Source organism: Ictidomys tridecemlineatus, chromosome 3, assembly GCF_052094955.1.
Source record: "Ictidomys tridecemlineatus isolate mIctTri1 chromosome 3, mIctTri1.hap1, whole genome shotgun sequence".
NCBI lineage: Eukaryota > Metazoa > Chordata > Mammalia > Rodentia > Sciuridae > Ictidomys > Ictidomys tridecemlineatus.
Genome location: NC_135479.1, coordinates 26,793,203 through 26,805,648, shown reverse-complemented (window position 1 = coordinate 26,805,648; position 12,446 = coordinate 26,793,203).

Here is a 12,446-nt window from a genome sequence, read left to right as displayed (position 1 = left end):
CTTGAAGAATTCATAGCCAAGCTCATCAGAATCTTGCAACTAATTTTTTTTTCAGTGCTAGGGATTGAATCCAGGGCCTCATGTATGCTAGGCAAATACAGCACCACTGAACCAGTCCCCAGCCCTGGAACCTAATTTGTACCTACTATAGGGATTCAGGGAGACCAGGAAAGTTAGATAAGCTGATGATTTAAAAAAAAAAAAAACTACATGAAAGCTTTTTAAACTATGATCCAAAAACCTCCTGAGAAAGAATTCATCCTACAGAAACAGAGCCAGGAAGACAGTCAGTGATACTGATGGATCCTGATGGGAAAAGAGACATTTTGGGGAGTCGGCATAATCATCTGCAAATCTAAATTTGTCCCAGACCAAATCATATATAAATAGCAACTATGTATTTCTTTTTTTGTAAAAAATAAAATAATTTTCTTTTTAAAAAGATGATTTGTGGTGGTGGGAGGCATTTTTGGAAGTGAAGGAGGAAATTTCCCCTGGGGACCTGGAAGCCGCCCTCTCATCACCAGCACTGTGCTGTGCTCTCTTGGGACGCGCCACCACGTCCAAGTTTGGAAACACACTTCTTCATTCCACCCTCAATGCTCTGCTCCCCGAGCGGCATCCTCCACACTGATAACAGCAGATGGTCACCCCCATCGCCGTGACAGCATCGCTGTGACAGCACCACCGTCTGTCTGTCTCCTGCAGCAATCCTTGAGTCTGGTGTTTTCAACGTGTTTGTGCTTGGTTTATGGCAAACCACAGCCCACAGGAACCAAAACACCAAGATGGCAACGTCAGACACAAGCTCAGGCAGAATGGCTCACTTAGTCACACCCAAGTCACCTCCATGGGAGTCCAGTGTGGCAGCTCTAAGTGACTTAGAGAGAATGACATCCCATCCATGGCAGGGCTACAGATGGCAGTAGGTTGAGGGTGCAGAAACAAAAAGCAGCATGGTGGGCTTTGATGTAAGTCTAGGATCCAGGATGAGGAGTAGACAGGGGAGCCGTTCAGGAGAGCAGCTAGTAGTCCAAGAGCCTGTGGTCAGGAAAGAGGACCGGGTCCAACATCCAGAGAGTGGTCTAGAGTAGGATCAGCAAACTTTCTGTAAGAAGCCGAACAGGAAATATTTTAGTCTTGATGGGCCATAAGATCTTTGTTGTAAGTGCTCAGCTCTGCCATGGTAGCGTGAAAGCACCGTACACAACACAAAAATGAATGTGCATGGGTCCAATAAAGCTTTAGTTAGACATTAAAGTTCAAATTTCATGTTATTTTCATGAAATACTATTCTTTTAAAAAATTTTGTTCCACCTTTTAAAAAATGTAAAACCCATTCTCAGCTCATGAGCCATACAAAAACAGGCAGAGGACCAGATTTGACTCGTGAGCACATTTACCAACCTTGTCTAGAACAGTACCTTCCAATGGAAATATGAGGTGAGCTACAACTGCAAGCCACATAAGTGATTTTTAATTTCCTAGTAGTCACATTGTTAAAATTTTAAAGAATTGGGTGATTAAAGAATTACCCTGAACTCTTTGGGTCCCAGTTTCCTATAAAATTAGGCTAAGGGGCTGGGGTTGTGGTTCAGTGGCAGAGTGCTTGCTTAGCATGTTAGAGGCACTGGGTTAAATTCTCAGCATCATATATAAACAAATAAAATAAAATAAAATTAGGCTAAGGATCTGTGGGTTTGTAACAATGTTTAAATGACTCAAATTGTGGGAATTGGGAGAACAGTGTCTAGCACTTAGCAAAATCCTCAACAAATTTCATTGTTAACCTTTTAACAAAGAGAAACAAGTAAAATCAATTTTAACAGAACATTCTATTTAACTCAATACAACCAAACTATTATCATTTCATACATAATCTACATAAGCAAATTATAATTGAAACATTTTTTTCCATACTAAATTTTTGAAATCAATTGTTTTTACATTTTATCTCACATTTCAAGTATCCAATAGCCACATGTAACTAGTGGTTACCATATAGGGCAACACAAATCTAGAGCAAAGATAAATTCAAATATCAAAGGTGAGAGTCAAGCAATAAAGCAGATCCGGGTAGATTAGGAAGTGGGATGCAGAAAGCAAAGTCCAAGGTCAAGGAAGTGGTAAGTACCATTGTCCGGGATACAAGAGAAGATGATCTGGGCATCAGAGATAAGTTTCAGTAAAAACAATTAATTTAGGACCTTCTGGGCCAGGCATAAGAGGAAACATCTCACATGCATTCTCTCATTTAATCTTGACAGTGATCTTGTGAGGAGAATATTCTTACCATTATGTTAGGAGTTAGACTAAAACAAAGAAAGAGGCATGTTTTAAAATCATACCTGTACCTAGTCAGTGGTAGGGCAGGGTTTGAACACCCTAACACCCACACACTCTTTATTACACTACCTCGTGCATAGCCAAGGCAATGAGGATGCATAAAACATCAGAATCTCAGGGAAAAATACTGAGTAATGGTGCATCCATGGCCCCACACATCATCCTCTTCTTCACCCTCATTGCTCCGCCATCTTCTCTTCACCTCTTACCTGAATTGTGCAGCAATCATCAACCCCAGTCTCCAGTCTTCCTAGATCCATTTTTTTCAGCATTCAGTTGACAAAATAATTTCTTAAAGTCAAATTCTGAACATATTTGACTCAAAACCCTCCTTTGCTCCCCTTTGCTACAGAATAAAACCTAAGTTCAGGAAAACACAGATCCTAGTCTACCAGATTTACTCTAATTAACTCTCCAACTTAGAAGCACAGCCTTCCAAACCCTGCATGGCACTTCCTATCATGTTAACTTCATAATACTCAACCTAGAATTCAGAATTTTCTAGACTCCAGGAAACCAGTCACAGCCTGGTATGACTTTCTCCCAAACTATAATTTTTACATCCGTCCCATGGATCGCACTGTTCCTTCAATTTCAAATACCCTTTTCTTCTACTTATCCTTCCTACCACCTCTACTAGCACAGGCCCTGAGTGTCTCAGTCACATCCTTTCATGAACCTTTGGTTTCTTTATCCCTCTGCTGGACTCTCCCAATACCATATCTGTGAAACTTTTACAGTTCTTACTACTTTCTTCTTTGTGTTTTACACATATGCATATGCTCTCCTCTCCCTTCTACACTGTAAGCTCCTCAAAGAAAGGTACTGCATCTCAACATCCCATAGTATGTGCCAAAATGTGTCATGCTAAAAGATTAGGTACCCAGTAAGTCATTTAATTAAAAGATAAATTCATGTTAATTTAGTCAAATTGATCTATCAGGATGCTTAAAATTCTTACCATCTAATTCATTCCCGAAGAATATTTAAGAAATTTTATCTGAAATTGTACTATAGTAACCTAAAGAGATAGAATTAAATAATATTCAGAAAGATCTCAGCCCGCTGCTGTTAATACAAAAATAGAACTATAGCACTCATGTTTTTTTGTATTTGCTTTGACTGTTAGAAAACTTGATTGAAAATTCAGTGCCCAAGGACAAGAACATCCTCAACCTAGACCTCCAACCTTCTGCTTCTGTTGAGTGATTCAGGTGTTTTAGTCTTGCTTTGTAGATCAACTTTAAGTATAGCTTATTGAAAGCTGTCTGAAATTCTTTTGAAAGTATGTATGAAAGGGAGTGGATAATCATAAATAAATACTAGTTGTAGTATTTGTTTATAAGCTTCGTTATGAGGCACTCTGAACCCTTACACACAGGTGTATAAGAAAGTTGAGAATCCAGGATAAAGATGACTGGAACTAAGCATTAGAGCTAGCACCTAAAGGGAAACTATTAGTCCAAAACCCATAATCCAGAAGGACATAGAACTCTCAGGCTTGTTTTGAGCTGTAATGCTCAGAGTATGAGACATGGCAGCAGGTGAAAAGAAGACAGCAGCAAAGCACGAAGCCAAGAAATAAATCCCTTAGGGAAAGGAGCTAGTGGTCCATCTGATAGTGAGGAGTTAGGGAGAAGAGAATCCAATATGTAGGGGAAGAGCTGCCAAGATGAGGAAGAGGATCAGATTCCCTGTTAAAGAACAAGAATTCAAAACCAGAATCTGGCCCCAGAGTGTGACACTGGAGATAAGCAGGGAACCCAAGCAGAAGCCGCTATGAAGCACAAGCAATGATGGTGAGGTTAGAGGGAGGTCATACCTCTGCGTGCTGAGGGCTCCCAGGCCCTTGGTAAATCCTACCTAATAGTCAGTGGGCTGAGAGCCACCAACTAGCCAAGAGTTTAAGTGGATATCACTTGCCTCTTAGGTTAATGACTAAAGGTGACTAAAGGTGACTAAAGGCTTCATTCCCTATTGGAAAATATAATCATGGTAAGTTCAAGGATCAAGTTCAAGGCCAGCCTCCACAGTTTAGCAAGACTCTAAACAACTTAGCAAGACCCTATCTCAAAATAAAAATAAAATAAAAAGAAGTGGGGATGTAACACAGTGATAATGCAACCCTGGGTTCAATCCCCAGTACAAAAAAAAAAAAAGATACCATGGGTCAGGTTTGATGGGAATCAGTGGGCAGGAACCTCCAAAGAAGAAACCAAGAGCCAGACAAGGTATCTACATGGGCAAAACTGATATGGAGTACAGAACACATGGAACACCGGTCTCTTAAAAAGCACCCACCAAGATGGCAGCCTCACCATTCGGTGGAGTCAACTCTGGTAACAATGAGGAAAACACAGATGGTCAGGGAATAGCACTTCCTTCCTGACCACTCTGATGCACTTTCCTTTCCACAGTTTACAACAGGCATTGCGGTCCCCGTTTTAGAAGTGAGGGAATGTGCATATATACCCAAGTCATCCAGCTATCAGGAGCCAAAATTTAAATCCAAGTCCCTCAGACTCTCAGGTTCTTCCCACAGACTGGGCTATAAACATTTTTTATAAAAAGTAAATGAGATTACTGGAGCTCAATAAAGCCCCCACTCAGCACTGGGCTGAGGTTCAGAGTCTCCCAGGGAGGTCAGAAGGCACCTGCTCTGGAGCTGAGGGACTGGGTGATTTGTGGACAGAGAGCACACATCCTAGGGGCCTCAGAGGAGAGCTGCCCTCACACCCAAAGAGAGAAGTCCCAGGCCCCCAGGGCCCTCCATGGCTTCAGTTCATGGAGAAGATCACAAAAGGACTCTGCAGCAGATGTACAAGGTGAAAAACACCATTCCTCCCCCCTAAAAGTGGGGCCAGGCTGGCCACTGAGGGCTCCATTCCAATTATACCTGCTAAGATCACAGGATGCCTCAGGCTGCTTTGCCCGGCATGACATTTCTCTTGAATTGCCAACCCTTGTTTTTTACCTCTTTCAGAAGCTGACTCTGCTTTTCAAGCTATGCAGCTGGCATTTGGGGTCTCCTGGATTCTCACATACTGAGAATGTTCTCTGTGCTGGTGATAGACCCCTGGTTTCCTGTCCAAAGAGAAGGAAGGAACACGCAACATCAGCTACAATGACAAATGTGCTGAAGTCATCTTGAGAGTCTCTTCTGGATCCAGCAGGGGGGCTTCTGGGGCGGGGGGGCCCTTGTTGCTGGTCTGTCTTTATTCCTTCACCCGATGGCGACGGCCAGGGCTGCAAGGGATGCGAAGGGCAGTGAGGATGGAACATGCTGAGCTATTTTAAAATAAAATACACATTTAAAAATAAAAAGCCACTTGGGTTGGGCTGGGGCTCAGTGGCAGAGTGCTCGCCTAGCACGGGTGAGGCCCTGGGTTCGATCCTCAGCACCACATAAAGATAAATAAATAAAGATATTGTGTCCATCTACACCAAAAAAAATTAAAAAATATAAAAATAAAAAACCAGGCACAGTGACACAAGTCTGTAATGCCAGCAACTTGGGAAGGTGAGGCAGGAGGATCACAAGTTCAAGGCCAGCTTCAGGAACTTAGCAAGACCCTGTCTCAAAATAAAAAGAACTGGGGATGTGGTTCGGTGGTAGAACACCCCTGGTTCAATCCTCGGTACCAATAAATAAATAAATAAATAAATAAATAAATAAATAAATAAATAAATAAGGCATCTACAGAAGCCATGGCTAACAGTGGGGGGAGCAATCCAGAAGGGCCTTGAGCCATCACCTTGTACAGCCCTTGGAATTCTTTCACCTAGGAGGTTCTGGGAAGACAGCAGCTCCTCATGGCCATTAACACATCTGCCTTGTGCCATGGGTGCCTCTCCTTTCTGCTGAAATGTATTTAAATCAACTATAGCCCATGATATCATTAAATCCCTTCACTGCCCCAGTTACTGTCCTCGAACTCCTCTGTTCCCATGGAGATAATAGAGAAGAGCCTTCTGCCACCAGGATCAGGACGATGTTGCTAATTCCCAAGAAGGGGTCTCATTGGGTCTGATCTTCACTAAGAAACCCAAGATGAGCTCCCTTCTGAAACAGGTCTGTTTGGAGGACATGGGATTGACATCATATATGCCACACCCAAACTTTCTCCATGCTAACAGTTGGGGCTCTCGTCTCAGGACAGGAAGATACTAAACGTTAAGGAAAAATTCTAACCTGTGCCAAGAACTCCCCCCAGGGAGGTTTTGTAATTTATTTTTTGTTTTGTTTGCTAGAGAGACTTTGGTTTCTCAAGATTCAGGTACCAAAAACATTCACTAGAGAAAAGATAGCCTATTCAACAAATGGTGCTGGCAAAACTGGAAATCCATATGTAGCCAAATGAAATTAAACCTCTATCTCTCACACTGGATCAAATACTTAAGAGCCTGTGCCTAATAGAAGAAAAAATAGGACCAAATCTTCACCATGTCAGCCTAGGATCTGACTTCCTTAACAAGACTCCGATGGCTCAAGAAGTAAAATCAAAAACTAATAAGTGGGATAGATTCAAATTAAAAAGCTTTTTCTCAGCAAAGGAAACAAGTGAGGAGAGAGCCTACAGATTGGTAGAAAATCTTTACCACATGCACCTCCAATAAAGCATTAATCTCTAGGATATATAAAGAACTCAAAAACTTAACACCAAAAAAACACAAATAACCCAGTCAATAAATGGGCTAAGGAACTGAACAGACACTTCACAGAAAAAAGAAATACAATTGATCAACAAATTTATGAAAAAGTGTTCAACATCTCTAGCAATTGGAGAAATTCAAATCAAAATTAAGATTTCATCTCATTCCTATCAGAATGGCAATCATCAAGAATTCAGGCAACAATAAATGTTGGTGAGGATATGGTGAAAAAGGTATAGTCATTCATTGCTGATGGTACTCCAAATTGGTGCAATCACTAAAGAAAGCAGTATGGAAATTCCTCAGATAATTGGGAATGGAACCACCATTTGATCCAGCTACCCACTCCTTGGTTTATACCCAAAGGACTTAAAATCAGCATACTATAGTGATACAGCCACATCAATGTTTATAGCATCTCAATTCACAATAGCTATAGTATGGAACCAACCTAGGTGTCTTTCAATAGATGAATGGATAAAGAAAATGAGGTATATATACTCAATTGAATATTATTCAGCTTTATAGAAGAGTAAAATTATGGCATTTTCCAGTAAATAGTTGGGGTTAGAGAATATCAAGCTAAGTAAAATAAGCCAATCTCACAAAACCAAAGGCCAAATGTTTTCTCTAATAAGTGGATATTAATTCACAATAAGGTGGGGGGCACTAGGGAAGAATGGCATTACCTTAGATTAGGTAGAGGAAAATGATGGGAGGGATGGGGAGGGAATGTTGGGATAGGAAAGATAGTAGAATGAAACAGACATCATTACTGTATGTATACATGTGACTACATGACCAATATGATTCTGCAACATGTACACTCAGAAAATAAGAAATTATATCCCATCTATGTATGATATATCAAAGTGCATAAATGCATTCTACTGTGATGTATAACTAAAACAAATTTAAATTTTTTAAAAAAAAATTCAACCACTGGTTTCAAAGGACTCTTTTAAAATATTCCAAGAAGTCTATGAAATTGTCAAGTAAGTAGTATTCCTAAAAACATGCTCCACTGAGCCACTGGAGCAATTGGATTAGGATTATCCCTCAAAACCCCACTGTGTTCAGAGAGTCAGACACACTGAAATCATAATATATTTATGATTATGTGAAGAAAAACCTAGAAGCATTAGATTTCAAAAGCAGTGAAATGCAATTTTGGTGTCAAATCTAGGACTGCAGCACTGTTCAAACCAGAAGCCAGGAGAACTCCGGCCAGCAAGCTGTCCTAGGCTGCATGGTCATGGTGACGCAAAACTAAGGCTGCAAATGGACATTTGCATGCCGCTGACTGAGGAACAGGGCACAGGCCCTCAGTAAAGTGTCACATGGGAAGGCCAGAGCTAGCTGGTCCCAGAATGGCCTTCAATATGAAGGTTCAGGGTTCCCTGCTTCACACAGAACTGATTTGAAAGCATTTCCTTTTCACAGCTGTTCCAATGCAGAGCTTTGTTTCAGAGCTGCCCTGAGAAAAGGGAGGGCAGGGGCGGGGAGATGGGGCAGGGGCATATGGGATGAACTTCTGCCCCTAGAGTTCACTTGGATTGATGCTAATTAAATTCTAATTGAAACCATCCATCCAGGCCCCAAGCTCACCTGAAGGAAACTTCAATATCCGGAAGCCACACCCCAGAGAGTTTGCAAGCATCTCTCTCAGTGCACGATTCTACCAAGTACATTATTTGTCTATTAAACCCTGATACATCTTTAGAGACTCCACAGACCACCCTTATAAAGACAAAAAGAGCACAGGCTCTATTTTGGGCTGCCCTACAAAGCTGGGTTTTGACCTGATAAGACTATTACAGTTCATTTAGCATCATTGCCATATACCAGGCTAATTAGAACTTGGGGACTCTTAGAATCACTGGATTATGCAGTGTTTCCTCCCAAGCCTTTCTGTGTTGTGGTCCAAATCCTGATGAAATTTATATTCAATGAATAAAGAGTGGGCAAGAAAGAGAAGGGGGACAGAGGGGAATAGGTAGAGGTGAATAGGAACTTCATATTGCATCCAAGGGTAAATGAGTCCTTTTGATATCTTTTGTTCATACATTCCACAAATATTTACTGAACCCCTACTATGTGCAAGGGATTGATCATTCCAGATCCCAAGGATACAGTGTCTCAGACTATATATTTTACTGGAGGGAAGCCAAACACATGAAAATGAATAAATAAAATACTTCCAGGTGCTCAGTGCAATCAAGAAACAAGATAGTATAATAAGATAAAGAGCAGATTGGAGAAAGAAAGTTAGCCAGGGTCGATGGAAAAGGCCTCTCTCAGGAAGTGACACTGAAGAGTCGAATGATGAGAGAAAGATCCATAAGTGGATCTGATGGAAGAGGATTCCAGAGGAGTCACCACCAGGAAAAACAAACCCAGGCAGGAAGGAACTTGGCATGTTGGAGAGTCAGAAAGAAACCAGTGTGAGTGAATAAGGAGAAAACAGAGACAGTAAGGCTGGCAAGGCAAGCAGGGACCAGACTTGATAGGTCCTTGTAGGTCATGAAACAGAATGTGTAGGTGGAGGAAGGGAATCCTGAATGGAAACCATTCCCTTAAGCAGGAAAGTGTCATGATCTAATTTCTGCTTTGGAATCACCATTCAGGCTGCTCTATGGATGTTGGCTGGGGAAGGGGCAGGCAGAAATAGAGCTGAGAGACTGTTAGGAAAGTGCTAGAAGGGTCCGATAAGAAATAAAGATGACTTGTACTGGGAAGGAGCAGACAGGTGGAAAAACCTGGAAACAGAGAACAAGGGATGTACTAATGGATTGCATTTGGGAACATTTAAACAGAGAGAAAATTACAAAGCTCAGGGTTCAAGCCAGGACGTTGGGCTTGACGGGGCTCTTTTCCCTAAGGTGCCTTCTCACTCCGTCACAGTCCTGTTTTATGCCTTCTTGCCGTGTATGGCTCTTAGAAATTTCTCACTGTCTTAAGTTCCTCTTCTTCTATTTTCCTCCCATTGTTCCTCGGTTGGGTGGCCACCTGCACTTCTCCATGGAAACGCCCTTTAACAAGGTCATCTGCCACTACATCCTGCTAAACTGATGGTCAGTTCTTGGAGACAAATTTCTCAAACCTTTCAACAGCATTAGGCAGAACTAACCACTTATTCTAGGCCTCTCCTCAAGTTCCACCCTGATTCTCTTCTTCTTCAGCCTGTTCTGTCTCTTTAAGGCCTTGGTAACCACAGCCTGGTGGCCTCAGCCCTATTCCCAACCTTTGATAGCAACCCTCTGCTCCAACCCAGGTGAAAGACAACCCAGGTGAGAAGCCAGTATTCCTCAAGCACCTCTGATCTGCTGGATACCTTTTAACTAGTCTCTGATTAAATTCTAATTTAATCCTTGCAAAAAACCCCATGAGGTAAATATTAGCCACATTTTACTGATGACAATACTGAAGCTCAAGGAGCCTAAGTGGAACCCCAGTGACTGTCAAAGTCTAGCTGCCAGTGACCATCAGAGCCAGCATCTGCATCTTCCTCATTCCAGATTCCTCAACCTTTCCAATGTCCCATTTGCATTCATAATAGAAGGTACAGGGTGGGGAGGCATGGGACAAGGTAAATGGAACCTTCCTGAAATTCCTTGAGCTAAAAAAAAAAAAAAATTCCCTCTACATGTTCCTCCTATTGAACCAAGTTTCTCACTGCCTTTCTAATCCTAAATAAAATACTTTACACTCCCAGAAACCATTCCCTTTCCAATCTTGTTTCTCAATCTACATCTTTCACATCATCTGGGGAGGGGAGGGTGGTCCTATATAGCTGGCAGGAGAGTCACTGGGATGAGAGAGGACATATGAAAATAGTTGGCACTTAGTAGGTGCTCATTATGGCTATATTACCACTATTGTTATTGTTGCCCTGTCCTTTATTATTATCATCATTATGAGAAGAGCATTAGTTGCTAAAGATTGTCTCAGGTGTGGTTTTATTTGCCCCGCCCCTCTTCATCCCAAGACACAGGAACCACAATAAAAAAAAAAAAGGAAACAATGCAGATAGTGCTCACTTGTATGCAAGTAACCAAACCTGACTGTAGACTGCAATCTTGTAAGGCTCATTCATAATGCAAAGGTACAAGGAATTCCATTCACATCGCAGCTTTCCATTTTCCCTAGCTCATTGCTCCGAGTCACACATTATAAATTGCCTTTTATGTTATCTCTCTATTCCAGTAAACCCTTCCCCTAATCCTTTCACCCTGCCCAGAGCCCATGCTCTGGGGCTGCCCACAGCAGCCCACCAGAACCGAATGGGCTGTTCTTTGTAAAGCTATCGATCCCTATAAACTACTTTATTAGTGGTCATTATTATTCTGTTTCTAATCACCACTTTAATTAAAGTTTTATCATCCACATTAAAGAGAGTATACGACCTTTAATAGGCTGAATGGCTTCCTCTCAGCCATGAAGCATTCCCGTGAAATCAGCCAATAGACTCTTGATTTCAAGGACTTGTGTAAAGCCCATCTCCCTTCAGGATACAGGTGTGAGGTTTAAGAGCGAGAATGGAGGCATCATGCACTGAATCTCCTCCTGGGTGGCCCCTTTGTCTCCCCAGTTCAGGAAGCACCAAACTCATAGGTTCCAACGTCAGAACTATCTAGTCACTGTATTAGAAGTACTCACCTCACTTGAATGGTCTATAAATACAAAAGGGGATATTGATCAAGACTCCAAAATCTCCTTCAAGTCCCATTTCTTATAATACCACTTTAGCAAAATCTCCTCCTCTTGAGGGAGTTCTCCACTCACTCAAGGACCAAAATAATACACAGAAGCAATCACTTCTCTGACTGAACTTAGATCCAAATAAAATTATTTGCTGATGCATCTGCCCCTCCAGGCTCCCTAATCCTCTTCCCCCGAACTAAACTGAGTTCTGTGAAGGGAAGGGCATGCCTGAGTCAATTTTGTATCTGAAACACTAAACCCAGTGCCCAGGACACAATGTATCTTCAAAGCAGCTGAAATGAAGTCACGGACTCCATCCAGGAGGCCATGGCTACAGTGGAGAGTAAAATAGAATCAACATGAGGACTGCCCTGCAGGACATCTTCCCTTCTTATTTCTCCAAGAGTAAGTGGGAGAGTGTGCTCGCAGCAGCTTTGTTCCCAATATCAAAAGATGGGAGCACCCGGTGAACAGATAAACAAAATGTGGTGTCTATGTACAATGGAGCCATTAAAACGCCTCAAAAGGGAAGGAAATTCTGACACATGCTGCAACCCGAACCTTGAGGAGGTTATATTAAATATAGTGAGCTGGTCACAAAAGGACTGAAATTCCACTTATAAAAGGTACCTAGGGTAGTCAGATTCACACAAAGAGTTGACTGGTGAATGCCAGGGATTGGGGAGGGGGCCAGGGAGTTATTGTTTCTGTTGGGAAGGTGAATTTTTTTTCTGGAGTTGGAC